Here is a 16,624-nt window from a genome sequence, read left to right as displayed (position 1 = left end):
TGAAACGATCGCGCGCTAGCTGCATTCACGGCAGCACCGTGTTCCTGTTTTCCAAGCCTCACAGTGCGCGACCGCGCTCCGCTAAAAAGATTGCGAACTGGCGAAGAAAGATCTCATTGAGTCCAGGAAGGCCTCTAAAATAACAGGATAACTGCATAAACAATAATTATTGTTTGTTTTAGGTAAATTATGAACATTGCAAGATATTTAAGTGAAAGTTTGGGTTATCCGTGTTTTTCGATTATTCGTACCGTCTCTCCCCATTATTAGCCCGGATAATCGGGAGTGTACTGTAAACTTATTTTTTGGGTGGACTCGTATTCTTATATTTTTTACTAGTTTCCCTCTCGTACTGGACGCTTATTTTATGCTACACGGAATTCACAGAAAAAAATGTGCATGCAATGTGACGCATTCCCAATAGGAATGCATTTATTAGCCCTGCAGTCGACGGCAGACTACAGACAAATGTCAGCGATCGAAACTTTGGTCCCCACAAACAGCATTTATTGAGACTCGTCGTTATCATTGAGTGCTTGTAAGTTGTTGAGGTAATTGGTAGTGTAAACGAATTTTAATTAGTGAAGGAAATTTTTGACTCAGTAGTTCATATAAAGCTAGATCTCCCAAATGCCGGCCAGGAGTTTTGTGACCATTTATTTGTCACGTTTCCAAGCATTTTATTTATTATATCAATTATTAAAGGCCAAATTAAGCTTTGATTATAATATAGACTTGAGACCTAAAAACCTTACTCGGCCATTCCTTTCTGGAGTTACCTTACAAAGATTATTTCATGGTGCCATATTTGAGAGCACATGTTACTGGCGGTCACGAGAATATGTCTCCCCAATTCATTTAAATTAACTTATTTACTTCTGTACTGGAGGGGGTGCAATGTTATTTGTTCCGAAATTATTTGTCTCGATTATTAGGGTCCCAATGGATCTCTCTCCATGCAAGTTATATTAACAGATTTGGCCATACTAATTTCTCTCCTCCTACTCGTTTTATTGCTCAAAAAAGGGAACAAGTTATGCTTTTTACAATTTTTTTAGGTTCTCGTCATTATGACACGATGAATGATGTGCTGAAAGGGCTTTCCTTTCTACGCGTCATTGGCAAGTGACTGGGCCAGCTCAATATAACTTCCGGATGATCATGCGTTAATTAACACTCTATATTATACCTTTGTGATTTGCCCTTTTACCTTTCAGTTCCATGCACACTTTGGCCCAAAATTATGGTATAATGGTTAGTTTTGCTGTCAAAATTGCAACTTTTCGTGAAGTGTGTTGACCGCCAGCTAATTATTAATTGTTGAGGCGCTCTGCTTGCGCATTAATTCTCACAAAGCACGTGATATGTAATTGCTTTCATTGTATCTAGTTGCAGACACACCTGCCTTGGTAACGCAATTAATCATTTTGAAATTATTCGTAGGAATAAATGCAGTAGTGAGTTGCAAAAATATCCTCCAATATGGGCTTTTAAAATGTATTACAATTAGTGTACGCTCGAATAAATAAATCCCATGAAATTTAAAATAAATAAGCTTATCGTTGTAATTATGTATATTGTACAAATATTTTGTACTTCGTAAAAATATTAGGACTGACGGTGTGCAGCAAAATTTGAGATAAAATAAAGAAATAAAAGTTGCAGCAGGTTCATTATAGCTAAAATTTCAGTATAATTAATGCTAGTTGTCTTCATAATGTATAGACAAAGTCTAGATTTATTTAAACTAGGGTTCAGAGTTTCGTAAAATCATGGCTTACTATAATTTCATGGAGAAAAAGTGCCTTCTATAAAAAAATTCCAGAAAATAATTGAATCCTTATACGCCATGAATTTATGCCCTTAAAAGTGGACTCGTATATCAGAAAAGTCTAATACGTTCCTCAAAACATTTCGTGCAAAAAGATCTCCAGATTACAGATTTGAGCTGATTAATTGATCTTCCGTAAAGAATGTAGACTGCTCTTTCCTTTTGAATTTATTTCTTTCTCGTATTCCTTCCAAGAAATGGAAATAGATGCTCGTTTTACAGACGCTTGACAGATCAATCTTATGGGCTTTATTACCGGGAGGGAAAAAATACAGATCCTTCGTTCGTATCGAAGCATTTTTCCGAATAAGACGATACTCCTCATCAAGAAGCATTTTTCGAATTCGGAGAGTTTCCTGGTGACTACTGCAGAAAACCTTTGGAAAGATTGATCATCGCTGGATTAGGACTACTTCATTTGATATTCTCCACTAAGTTTCCCGGGCAATTTTTTTAATTGGATCTCATAAAATATACCGGCTTCCCTAAACCTGATCAGATCCAAAAGTTCAGTATTTTTTGGTAGCAAAATAATAGCAGCCATTCCGGATGGCTTTGCCGTGCGCCAAAACCGGAAAGTTCTTTTAAAGGAGAGATTTATCGACCGCTATCCTTTGTCTCGCATGTTTTATTCAAAGCGCTGACCATCTCTTTTGGAAAATCACGATCCAATCGACATTCATTCCATTCAGCCATCTCCAGATCAGATCCTTGCAATTTATTTGGGGCAAATGAAGTTCTTCCGAATTTTATTGAACCGGTTTTTTTAGGAAGGGAGTTGCTTCGGATGAAATGATTCATTTGTTACGTGATTTCCTCTCTCTGTTTTCTTATCTGCAAACGAAAACTCCGTATTTCTCCTTAAAACATGAAGGGGAATGTGATGAAAGCATTGCATTTTCTTCAGTTAATGAAGCGAGTACACCCATGTTTTCCATGTTTATGTTAAATTTGCTGTTTTTGTGCCAATTTAATAGACGTGTAGAATAGAATAATTTGTGACAAATTGATATTTTTTTATTTAGAATGGAATCAGTAAGTTACTATAAAAAATTGAATAATGTAATTCGTTTCTGCTGCGACGTCATCCATAATAACGTTATGATGGAGCACGATTAACCTAACCGCATCACATGCATAAGAAAAGTACCTGAACTTGATGGGACAATAAAGAAGTATTTATGTTTTTTGGCAATACTGCCCATTTGTTATTTTAATGCTCACGGTGGATATATTATTCACATTATTAGCCATGAGAGAAAATTCCCTGCACCAGGAATCGAACCGGACCTTTTGCATTCCGGGCCACTGTACAGACCGCAACGTTATCCAAGTTCTTAAATTCCCTTGGCAATTTTACCGAGGTGTACGTTGCTAGATGCTAGGTCCTCGCGGTCTAACCATTTCGAACGTAATCGAGTCAATAGAGACAATATCTTCGGAATGGAGTCAAATGCGGGTGAGAAGAAATGAAATACTGATTACTATCAGATGAAATGCACTTCTGTTTAATTATATTTCTGTTTTGAATTAGGTCTTGCGTCAACTAATAATTGTATACTTAACGTAAACCTTGCTATTAAGTATCATTTATGGATTCAGGGTAGATCGGGCTGATAAGTATAATTCATGGCAAGTATAACTGAAGGTTTATTATATACTATTTTCGTTTATTTCCTCACTCAACCACCAGTACTGCCAAAGAATTTTAAAATTACCTCGATTTTAAAATGATTTAACTTGAATAACGACCTTACCTCCATTTTTACGTCCATACCGTGAATACAGCAAAATTCATCATCTAAATTAAGTAAATTTATAACAACAGATTACGATATTTGGAGTAACTAAGTTTCACACTAGATATCTGTATGTAAAATGAAATTATCGCTTAATTTGATACCATAAATTAATTTTATTATATTTTTTCACAGAAAACTCGTACCTTTTTCATAAAGTTCTATATATCTGCATATTTTTAGGTGAATTGACGTAAACATCGCCTTTTTTAAATCACGGGGATTTTTTTCCAATTTTTACAGCTTCTGGCAAAACGTAGGCCATTTAATAGTATGGAGATAATACTTTGTGCGGGCTTTGCAAAAACCACTGGGTCGGAATGGAAGCAATAAAAAAAACAATAAAAAAAACAATAATGAAAATCTGTCATTGCTCAAAAGTTCTTATTTTTTCGCCATCGGCGCGAAGTTAAATAATTCCTTTGCAGTGTTTGAGCTCCTCTCAAAAATCTCGGATCGTTTGAGGGACACAGTAATTTCCATAATTATAATGGAATCTTTTCATTATGTATAAATCCGGAAATGGCGGAATGTTGGCCACTTACATTCCAAATGTCGAATCAAAAGATTGAAGGTGATCGGAGGAAGGGGGAGGGTAGAAGAAGCGAGGGAAAGATATCGTCATTCCGAGTACCTTAATTAAATTTTAATGTGATTGATTCTCTCTCCGACGATTTTTTCATCCGCCTCAGTCTCCCATTATAATGACCGCTTTACAAACTAAATGGAATATTCCTATAATTTTACTCTCGCCTTTGGTAATTGTCTCTCTATTTGCCGTTGAATTCCTCCTATTTCGTGTCATTTAAATATTCATTATAGCTAGGAATCCTTCCTTAATGTTTTTGTTTTCCAAATAAAATCATTTCCATGGTTCATATACTCTTTCTAATATTCTCTTTATTGTGTACGTGAATTTCATCATAGTTATACTGACCTTATATCATTCGTAACAAAACTTGACGTCGTTAAAAATTAGGGATGTGCGAGTAGTACTTTTTAATCTCGAGTCGAGTTAGAAACTACTCGCGAATATCGATTTGAGTCACATCCAGTATGGTAATGTCTGGACTAGGCAAGAAAACAATGAATGCTCCAACTTATTCTTTCTTATCCAATCCTCTAGTACATTTTCTATTCTGAATGCTTATACTGATGTAGTATACAAGAAAAATAATGAGGAATGATGATGATAACTGTGCCAGAATTAGGAGATGGATGGAAATTAATGTACGAGCATCTTTAGCACCTGAAGCATAGGCTAAATGAATTAACCCCTAGTAATGTATACAAACGGTTTGGAAGAACCTTGAGTAAAGGTACTTGCGCAATAGTAATAAAGATTATATGCGTAAGTTAATCACTTAATTTTTGGCCTCGTCAGTTTTGTAACAGAAACTACTCGACTCGACTCGACATTCGTAATGCTACTTGAAACAAACAAGTGGAGTACCAACTACTCGACTCGACTCGAATTTTCGGGAATTCGCACATTCCTAATAAAAATAGCTATAGAATGTATTAACCACACTCATTTGTTTCATTTACTTCGGTAATTTTAAACTTCATTCACCGCCACAGTGAATTTATTATTTAATATAAAAATTTTGGTCCAAAATATTCCTTTAGCTATGCATCAGCGTATTGTAAGCATTCCAACAGATTGGGTGAGAGTGAGGTTAAATGAAGAGAATTTAAACATTGCAGGGAGTTCTGGAATGAATTTAAATCAAAGAAAATGTATAAATGGAGTGTAAATGACAGATAAAATAATAGGTAAGAGTTTCATATAAAATAATTAATTGAGTTATATCGTATCGCAGACTTTGCGGGAAGTGAATGAAAATAGGCTGTAGGTGGTTAAGATGTGACATTAGAATCCGACTGGAGGGGTCTATAGGAACATGAATGAGGATATTTTATCTTTGAGTGACAAACAAAATATTTGTAAAAAATGCAATAACATAAAGATGTGGGAGAAGTAGAAAATGAAGTGATCATAGAATGATGACAGATGATGAGGTAAATGATAAGACGACGTTTACTGAGAGAGGAAAGAAGAAGTCCATAATAGCAAGAATTAGTTTGGGTTGACGAAACAGGATTATACTTGAAGACCACTAAGAGTGCGATAAAAAGGAGATAATCTCATGTCCCATGGTTTGGGATGAAATTTAGACGAAATTAATCAAAATCTTAACGTTCATGATATATTCACTTAAATTGCAGGGATAAAGGTGAATTCCCCGAAAACAATAATAGGACCGACTTTTATTCTCCTGTCAAATTCATCGTCATCTCCAAGGCTGGCTTTATTATGTATTATTGAGTGAGAACATTGCTGAATAATTTGATGAACTCTCCATGGATTCAAATGAAGCTAACATTAAAGGTTTTAAGTAAAATATAATCTGTTTACCAATAATTAAAATAAAGATATAAGTAAATAATTGGTGGAACATCGTCCACATTTTTTATTCACATGAATTCTCTCCAAACGAGGATTAAATTTTCCTGCTATCACCACTGTCACGCCTTCCCTCGGCCTATGATCCGATGGGACCGCCTACCATAGCTAATACCCGGCAGCTCCCGGCAGGCTCCGATCTCTTGAGTCGTGGGCTGACCTCATAGGAATTTCAATTTTATGGGCGCCAGGCAACCAGAGTTGCCTTCCTATGGACAGCACTGAAGGGAGGCTTCACACAATTGTCACACTTAACATGGCAATTAATTTATTGCAGAATTTAACAACATAAAGATTTCCTTTTCAACAAATACCAATAAATTACAGTGCAACATACATACAAGATACCATGAGAATATTGTCTTTTCTTCTGGTATCAAACTTGAAGATACGAGACAGGAGAATGCTGGATCTCGGCTCATATCTGCCAAAAGGCAGCCGGATCTCTGAGACAGGAGAATGCTGGATCTCGGCTCATATCTGCCAAAAGGCAGCCGAATCTCAGCTACGTATATCCAGGAAATCACCTGAGTGGTGTCCACAGCCCCAGAGTACTTGCCCTGGAGAGAACAAGAGATGGGATCGACCCATGTTTCAGCAACCGGCCATAAACCAGTTAATTGCACCCAATGCTGTGCACATGCAAAAATGAGGCTGATCCACTTACCGAAGAGCGTCGGGAGATACGGCTTAATATCCTTCGGGCGCTATCTCTATGCGTAGGCTGGACACTCTCTGAGTCGACCACTGTCGACCGGTCTCCTGTCTACTCTCTCTCTGTCTCCCGTTTCCCCGTCCTCACATACGCATATTCGCTCGCCTCTCTCACCAGACTCGCCTCCTGGCTGACGCATCGTTACCTGGGCTCTCCCGGCCAGCCCACCGACCTATCCAGGAGGGGAGGGGGGTTTGGTGGGAGGTGGGTGTGTGGGTAGGGGAAGGATTATTTGGGAAGGGGAGGGGTGGTTGCCTGAACCATGACTCCGCACGCCCAGCGAAGGGAAGACGGGGAAATGGGGGAGTGAGTCACCGCCGAACCGGCCGGTTAAGGCAAGCCCAGTGGAGTTTTCAGGGTGAACGTTACATTCCCCCCCCTTCCTAAATAAAAAATTTTTCCCTGGAAAAATTTTTGTATTACACCAGCTTTAAGTCTTTTATATGCCAGGGACCATCTGTTAGTCCCTGTTCATCCTGGAGAAGGTAAGCCTTATTTCCTACTTTAGAGTGGACTAGATAAGGACCTAAATATTTAGGTGCTAATTTGGAAGAAAAGTAATTAGCAGCATTGGATTGTACAAAGTTTCTCCTTAAAACTTTCTGTCCGGGCTCTATATTCACATCTCTCCTCCGCAGGTTATAGTAATGGGAATTCTTTTTATAAGCTTGCTGTAATCGCTCAACAACTTCCTTCCTTATTTCCTTGACCTTCTCTAGGTGTTCTAAATGTTTTCTACGATTTTGAAAATCTGGAATCTCTCTTCCATTAATTTGTATTTTCCTTAATGTCCCATTTAAGAAAATCTCTTCCCCAAATACTAGTTTATGAGGACTACATCCTGTCACCTCATGATCTGCAGAATTTATGGCATAATTAATTTTAGATAAATTTTTATCCCAATGGCGATGATTGTTGCCAACATATGCAGCTATCATGGTTTTTATTACCCTATTAACTCGTTCTGTGGGATTGCTCTGGGGATGGTAATAAAAATTATACATAATTTTTACACCATACTTCTCACATAAATCTTTAACCTTATTACTCTTATATTGCACACCATTGTCACAAAGTAAAGTATGGGGAGCCCCAAATTTCAAGAACACATCATCCTCTAAATGGGTTCTAACATTGTCGGCGGTTGCCTTTCTCATCGGTTTCATTATCACATATTTTGAAAACATACAACAGGTCACTACTAAATACATGAATCCATTAATTGACTTAGGCAAAGGCCCGATAATGTCAGATGATACTATCTGAAAAGGTTTTGTAACAAGTCTTTGATCTCCCATGAATCCCAATGGTGCATTCTGAGTAGCCTTGTATTGATTACAAATATCACAGCTTTTAATATATTTGACAACATCTGCCTTCATCTTAGGCCAATAATATAATTTTCTTAGTCTACTAACTGTTTTCAGACACCCATAATGTCCTGCTGCCGGATCATCATGGCATTCTATCATTACTTCTTTCCGCAAATCCTTAGGGATGATTCTAACCCACTGATGAGATTGGTTCCAACCTGGATCAATATATTTATAGATCTGATAATCTTGGACCTTAAATTTTGGATATGACTCAGGTTTATCTATTATTCCTTTTCTCAGACTCTCATACCAAATATCTTGGCTCTCTCCCATGACTGTAATTAAGTTTAAACTTATCCCATCATTCGGTAGTGGGTTTCTAGATAAAGCGTCTGGAACAGTATGTTCCTTCCCTTTTCTATGCACAATCTTAAATCTGTATTGCTGCATTCTGACAGCCCAACGACCCAATCTCCCTCTGGGGTCTTTTAAATTATTTAACCAAACTAAACTAGCATGGTCTGTTACCACAGTGAACTCATAGCCCTCAAGATATCCTCTCAGCTTTTCAATAGCCCACAATACAGCTAAGCATTCAAGTTCAGTAGTACAATATTTCTTTTCTGCCTTAGAGGTGCCCCTACTAATAAAAGTTATCACCTTATCTTCTTGGTACAAGACTGCCCCTAGACCTTGATTGCTAGCATCACAATGTAATTCAAATTCTTTTGAAAAATCAGGACATGTTAAAATAGGAGCAGATATTAATTTCTCCTTAATAACTTTAAAAGAATGCTCACATTCCTCTGTCCAATCATACTTATTCTTTTTGGAAGTTAAAGCATTCAAAGGCTGCATGATGCTAGAGAAATTCTGAATAAATTTTCGATACCAAGAAGCGAGCCCTATAAACCTCTTAAGCTCAGTGACATTGGTTGGGCGAAGAAATCCAGCTATTGCCTTAACTTTATCTGGATCTACTTGGAGTCCCTTTTCGTTTACCAAGTAACCTAAATATTTTAACTCATTTCTACAAAAACAACACTTATTTAAATTCAGTGTCAAGTTAGCTTTATCTAGACGATCGAGTATCTTATAGAGGAGTTCTAAATGGTGTTCAAATGAATTGGACACTACTATTATATCATCTAAGTAACAAAACACAAAGGGTTTTAAATCTTCCCCTATCACCTTGTCTATGAGACGCTGCCAAGTAGCAGGACTTGTATTCAAACCTTGAGGCATTCTTTTAAATTGAAACAGGCCTTTCCCTGGAATTACAAATGCAGTCTTTTCTCGACTTTTCTTTTCTAAGGGAATTTGAAAAAATGCGGACTTTATATCCAATGAACTCAAGTACCTAGTGTTTCGCAACTGAACAAGAATATCCTCTACCTTTGGCAGAGGGTAAGCATCTGGTTTAGATACTTTGTTCACCTCTCTTAGGTCTACAACCCATCTATAGGAGTCATCTGGTTTCTTAATCAATAGCACAGGAGATGCCCATGCACTATTTGAAACTTCTACTATGTCTTGGTCTAATAGTTCTTCTATGCCCTTATGCAATATTTCCAATAATTTGGGAGAGTATGAGTAATAACGCCGTTTAATTGGAGGCGAATCACCTGTATCAATTACATGTTCCACTAAATTGGTACAACCTATCCCCCTTCTACCTATAGTTTCTCGATAATCTCTCATCAATTTCTCTAATTGACTCTTTTGATTTTCATTTAGCTTGCGCTTAGAGATTACTGACTCCACAGAATTAACACTGATTGGTGTTTCCAGTTTACAAGTACCCTTTAATAAATTTGGTTGTAAGCCCATAATCCACCAAAAATCAACACCAAGAATGAAATCATAAGTGATATCTGGTACCACTAAAAACTCGCATATTCTGGTGATATCCTCTACTTCCACAGGTAAGCTCACTATTCCTTTTACATGACATTTATTCCCATTTGCAACTTGAATACTAGAGTATGTGGGTTTTTCAAGAGACAGCTTAAGTTTGGACAAAGATTTCCAACCTGATTTACCAATAACTGAATGAGTGGCTCCTGAGTCTAACAATCCATAAAATTTCAGACCATAAACTGAAATTGGCAGATAAATCCTACTATCTCTTTCCATTTCCAACTTCACCAAGTCTAGATTCACATAGGGGGGAACTAAATAATTTAGAGAGTACGAGTGCCCCTTGTCGGACTCTCTCCTTAGTTTTCCTGTCTCTGTGGCTTATAAGTTCTATCAGTTCTATTACCCCTTCTACAATTTGGACAATTTCTGGTTATTTCATTTTTGTACCCACAGCGATGACAAAATATTTTAGAGGATAATTTGCATTCTGAGAATCTATGCCCATTTTGGTCACAATTCCAACATTTAATACCCTCTCTTTTTATCCCTATAGACTGCACCAATGGTTTTTGAGATGCCCTAAATTGGAAAGTTTTATTAAAGGCCAAGTCGGGTTCTAAAGATCTAACCTTGTTCATTTTTGATGCCTCATATTGTTCAATACGGAATTTATTCAAATCTAGTTCCTTGCCAATCGATTTCAATTGCTTAATTGACAACACTGGTTGTAAAGCTAACTTTTCCAGATAATAGGGAGCTAAATTTCTTTTAATCTGACTTAACTTTTCTTCCTCTCCGACTTCTTTACTTAGTCTATCATATAGTCCTAACATACAGGCTATGAATGTCCCCACTGACTCAGTCATCCCTTGCTTCCTGTTTCTAATTTCTTGGAGTAAATTCTCCTCAAAGTCCAAAGGAAGAAACTCTGAGCGAAGCATAACCTTGAGTTCCTCCCAACTAGAGATATCATTCCTTACCGACCGAAACCAAAGTAGAGCTTGCCCCTCAAATAATTCCACTGCCCCAAGAAGCAATCCAGCTTCTGACACTCCACGGGCTATTGCAAGTTCCTCTATCCTGACAATAAATGCATTTACACTTTCTGAGGGACTACCACTAAATGTAATGTTCCACTTATGTAATTGTGGTCTACCTTCATAATTCTGGTCTGTTCTCATATTCCCACGAGTCTCTCTATGAAATGTATTAACATCCTGACAATTTTCATACTGATCTGTTGCAACATTAACTTCAGGTCTCCTATGACCCTGTAAACTTTGTCTTTCTACTTCTGGTCCTGAAGAAGAGGACATGGAACATATATCTGGGCTTTGGTACTCTACTCCTTCTCCTAAGTTACTAAACAATGTACTCAATTGTTTTAAACTGCGATAAATCTCTTTACCCTTTTTTCTGTCTCCCCCTTGACACCTGGGAAAGATATAACTAATCCTGTTATTTAAGTGATACAACAGAGTTTTAATTCTCCTGGGCGAGGTTTCCTTCCCACCCTTCTTAATATCCTGGATGGCCAATTGTACTAAAGTGAGTTTCGATTCAATTACTAAAAGTTCTGACTCTATTTCAACGCTTTCTTCCTCCTTAAAGCCACCCATTGGTTGGTCACTACGCAATAATTCTCTGAGAGCCCCTCTTAAAACATCTATTCCTTCATCTGTACCAGCTGAGCCCCCGCGCACTCCGACTTCGTAGATCAGCTCATCCTTAGTTAAACGGTTAACCTCCATTCTGGCCAATCACAGAAAACATAGGGTCTCACCAATCTCGAGTGCTCTCCTCCGGCTGGAAAAATTTCCTTTCTTTCCCCGGAAGTCCAAATCGTTCAAGGCGAAGATCGAGCACTCTCCAGTCTGGTCCATCCACTGAATACCTCTGCCTTTCTGGCTTAATATTATACCCTGTTACTTGAAAGAAAATTTAAACAAATTTTAGAATCAATTCCACAAGATATTTCTTAACCTATACATTGACATACACTACATAATAATCAATAAATGATTGTATCAACTCAGAAAAATTGAAATTAAATCTTAAGTGTCTACAACTTGAAATCACAACATTATTCAAGCCTCTAAGCACAAATCAAGAGCAGGCACTTCACAATTTTCACTTAAACAGTTCAACACAAATTATAAAACACGTAATAATGAGTCAATTAAACAATCCTTGATCTTGTAAGGCACTAATAAATGCTTTAAACTAAGTTTGCCTCTCCAGTAAAATGAATCAAAGTTCAAACTGCCGTCAAGCAAGTCGACGTTGCCGTTGCCGTTGCCGCCCCACGTTGGGCGCCATTTTGTCACGCCTTCCCTCGGCCTATGATCCGATGGGACCGCCTACCATAGCTAATACCCGGCAGCTCCCGGCAGGCTCCGATCTCTTGAGTCGTGGGCTGACCTCATAGGAATTTCAATTTTATGGGCGCCAGGCAACCAGAGTTGCCTTCCTATGGACAGCACTGAAGGGAGGCTTCACACAATTGTCACACTTAACATGGCAATTAATTTATTGCAGAATTTAACAACATAAAGATTTCCTTTTCAACAAATACCAATAAATTACAGTGCAACATACATACAAGATACCATGAGAATATTGTCTTTTCTTCTGGTATCAAACTTGAAGATACGAGACAGGAGAATGCTGGATCTCGGCTCATATCTGCCAAAAGGCAGCCGGATCTCTGAGACAGGAGAATGCTGGATCTCGGCTCATATCTGCCAAAAGGCAGCCGAATCTCAGCTACGTATATCCAGGAAATCACCTGAGTGGTGTCCACAGCCCCAGAGTACTTGCCCTGGAGAGAACAAGAGATGGGATCGACCCATGTTTCAGCAACCGGCCATAAACCAGTTAATTGCACCCAATGCTGTGCACATGCAAAAATGAGGCTGATCCACTTACCGAAGAGCGTCGGGAGATACGGCTTAATATCCTTCGGGCGCTATCTCTATGCGTAGGCTGGACACTCTCTGAGTCGACCACTGTCGACCGGTCTCCTGTCTACTCTCTCTCTGTCTCCCGTTTCCCCGTCCTCACATACGCATATTCGCTCGCCTCTCTCACCAGACTCGCCTCCTGGCTGACGCATCGTTACCTGGGCTCTCCCGGCCAGCCCACCGACCTATCCAGGAGGGGAGGGGGGTTTGGTGGGAGGTGGGTGTGTGGGTAGGGGAAGGATTATTTGGGAAGGGGAGGGGTGGTTGCCTGAACCATGACTCCGCACGCCCAGCGAAGGGAAGACGGGGAAATGGGGGAGTGAGTCACCGCCGAACCGGCCGGTTAAGGCAAGCCCAGTGGAGTTTTCAGGGTGAACGTTACACCACGTCTCCATCATCACATAAAATAGTGCACCTACTAGTGATGATAAAACTCGAGCGTTGAAATACTTATTATCTACCTTTAAATTTATTAATTTTCATATCTTGGTTATATCATTATTTTATTTTGATTTCTGAAAATAACTGTAGTGAATAATTGCAGTGTGTACCTACTTTTGAACAATATGGTTGTTTGATACCGTAGTTTATCATTGTTTTCGCGATGAATGATTTTGTCTGACAGGGTGATGAATTATTTTCACAATACTTGTCACCTATCAGGGTGCTATACTTACACTAGATTGAAATTTCAAAAAAATACATGCATATTGCACATTGGAGATTTGTGTTTCACTCGTTTCCGAGAAAAATCCAGGTGAAAATAAGGTTTCGATGAAAAAATCAGCATCACCGTGATGAAACCCGGGTCTCATTAATGGGTACTAGCAATATAAAATACTTAGAGTATTCAGTATGTACCTGATTATTCATTACGTTGTCACTCAAAATTTTCGACTCGTTGGTGTCGAGGGAAGACAGGCCTCAGCCCTCTCTGCCGCCAAAATCGAATTAATTGTAGGTAAGCTTTAATAGAAGTGGTACAAATTCCTATACCCGGAAACCCCTCTCTGCGAGGATTAATAATGATGGTTAATCGCTTTACGGGAACGGGAATGAGACTATGAAGTCCCAATATTTATCTATTATGATTTTGGATAGTGAAGTCTATAATTTGGTTTATGTACCAACTAGGACGGTGCATCGTGTCGGTTCGCCTTAAACCGCGTCTGTGCGTATCACTCTTCCATTCCTACTATCGTCCCCTTCTCTTACGCCCTCGGACGCCAAACATCCCGGGTATTCCTCCTCACCCTCTCCCCATCATCATTGGACGGGATCATTAAGAGTCGCGTCGCTATTTTAAAAATTCCGGAAGCGAGTGCACTTGCTCCGCGAGGCAGAAAACTCCCGTCTCACGATCCCATACATTCCCTTTCTCCTCCTGCCCCCGCTGTCAATAATTTCACCCTCCCTCTTCTTCATCGGCTCCCACCGATATCACTTCCCCTCCTCCACTCCCTTGCCTCCCTTACACATTCCCCTAAACTCGCTCCACCTCCCGCCCCCCCCCCCCCCGTTTGTCATTGGAGTAAGAACTGTCGATCGGAGGAATCCGGATATTGAAATTCTGCACCTAAGGAAACCCTCGGGCTCTCTCCGTGCCGGAAAAGGGTTGCCAAGGGAGGAGAGAGTGGGAGGGAACAACAATGGACCCGACGAGGGAAAAAGATGACTATTATCGGCGCAAAAAACGGTAGAAAGCTGTGAACTTTGAGCATTTGTATGAAATTCTGCCGAAGCTCCAAAGGGGCATGTAATATATATTTTTACTCATTGTTTATTCAACTACAGCAATGAATCATTAAAATTTTTTAAGAGTTAACTTTTAGCTTCTACGGTCGAAAGAGTGAAGGGAACACGCAAAAAAACTATGAGCTACGGCGCAAAAAACTACGTCGAAATGGTCGTCTTTTTCATCTCGTCAGGGGCAAAATATTTTATTCTTGCGCTTCTTTGTTTTTTTTTATAGATAGAACATCTTTTTATTAGAATTAGCTTTTTAAAATTAAATTTCACCCATTCTTCGATTTTTTTTAACTAGCCAGAGGATAGATTTGAATCTCCGAGGTGTAGAAATGTACAAGAATATCGACGTTACGTATGCTACACGGAAAATAATATTTATAAATTTTTCATTTAAGAAAATGTTGATATAGTTCCCCACTTTAAAATAAACCACAAAGACGGAAATTGCCCCGCGGCATTGCATACTACCAAAATAGTCATTGTTGTAGTCGAATGAACAATGAGCAAATCGATGTATTACTCTGCCCTAAGGAGCTTCGGCAGAATTTCATGCAAGCGCTCAAAGTTCAGCATTCTACCTTTTATGCGCCGACAGTGGTGTGTGTAGGTGGAGTTGAAGCCCGGAGCGATAAACAGTTGAAGGGGGAGGAAGCGTATGAGGGAGATTACGTGTTTGAGGAGTCAAGCGGAAGTGGAGAGAGTATGGAACATAAGGAAAGGAAGAATGTTGGAAAGAAGCGAGGCGGATGTTTCCCCAGAAGAGCAAAAATATAAATAACACTCTACGTTTGTGCCGTGCCTTGCCCTTAAGCCATACAACCCCGTCACGTTGTTCAAGCAGTGCCCCTTACCGTGGTCCTTGAGAGAGCTGAGAACCATAGCCATCCTAAGTAAAGCCACCCACGCCAAACAGTTATAATGGTATGTGCTGGAAGAAAGGTTAATAGATGGATACCTCCCGAATGATTATGAATGATGAATTTGTATGAATGATGAATTGATGAAAATTATCTATTCACCCCCGTATTCCAGCATTATTAGAATTTGTACGCAATGATCTATCTTTGGAAAAGGAACACTAAAAAGATTTCATACGGTTTATTCACTCGTTATTTTTGCAAATTTCAATCAATGCTGGATATTATTAGCCAAATACATTTTGGCAAGACGGGTGAGCCCTTTTTGATGGATGCCCAAAATTCTTAATATTTGAAGGGATCTCGCTAAAATAGTGATATCAAGAATACAGTTCTGAATTAAGAATACTGTTTTGGCTTTTAATTGTGTTCTAAATTCTTAAATTTAAAAGATTAGAATAGAATATTAAAGGAAGAATGGGTTATAAGTATGATTATATGAAATTTATATTATTACGAAAAATCACACATGCGCCCTCGCAGCCTTATTCAAAGGACTCACTTTTCTAAAGCTTCATTTTTTTTCCCGCAAGGTCTCAGGCACTTCATTTGGATACGTGAATAGCTATAACAGATCTGGAGCCGGGACCAGCGTCTATTCCCTGCACATATTTTGCGTGAGGTCACGCACTGCCACGCAGGCCACGGAGAACTCTAGACGAGGCAGACAGAGTACCAACGGGAGACGGACCCTTGGCACGCGGAGACCGTCAGGGGATTGTTATGGCCAGCCGGTCCGGCGCCACGTCGCCTGGGAGTCGCCGATCGTGGACGACCGCTTGCGCCCCCCTGCGGCTATCCACAAGGGCGGAAACGGGGGTCTACGGCGGGGGTTGAAGTGGGGAGGAATAGGGGGTGAGGAGAAGCTTGTGTGGAGGAGGAAAGCAAATAAGGAGGGAGGAAGCAACACTTGCAGCACGCGGTGCGTAGCACATACATGCCCTACTCGTCCGTTTTATTCGGATAATGAGTTTCCTTTCATGCGAGCCCGAGAAGAGCAGAGG

At 39.4% G+C, this 16,624-nt stretch overlaps 1 long non-coding RNA gene across 1 annotated transcript; it reads right to left on the bottom strand.

Annotated features, from left to right (window-relative positions):
- Positions 1–6,620: 6,620 nt before the first annotated feature.
- Positions 6,621–12,344, bottom strand: LOC124165963. Its single transcript, XR_006866367.1, has 2 exons — positions 11,775–12,344; positions 6,621–6,657 (listed from the first exon to the last, which is right to left on the bottom strand). It is a non-coding gene; the product is annotated as an uncharacterized LOC124165963 (long non-coding RNA).
- Between the last annotated feature and the right edge of the window lie 4,280 nt (positions 12,345–16,624).

This window comes from Ischnura elegans, chromosome 9 (assembly GCF_921293095.1).
Source record: "Ischnura elegans chromosome 9, ioIscEleg1.1, whole genome shotgun sequence".
NCBI classification, from domain to species: Eukaryota; Metazoa; Arthropoda; class Insecta; order Odonata; family Coenagrionidae; genus Ischnura; species Ischnura elegans.
The sequence above is the reverse complement of the archived record's forward strand: the minus strand, read 5'-3'. Positions and strand labels throughout refer to the sequence as shown.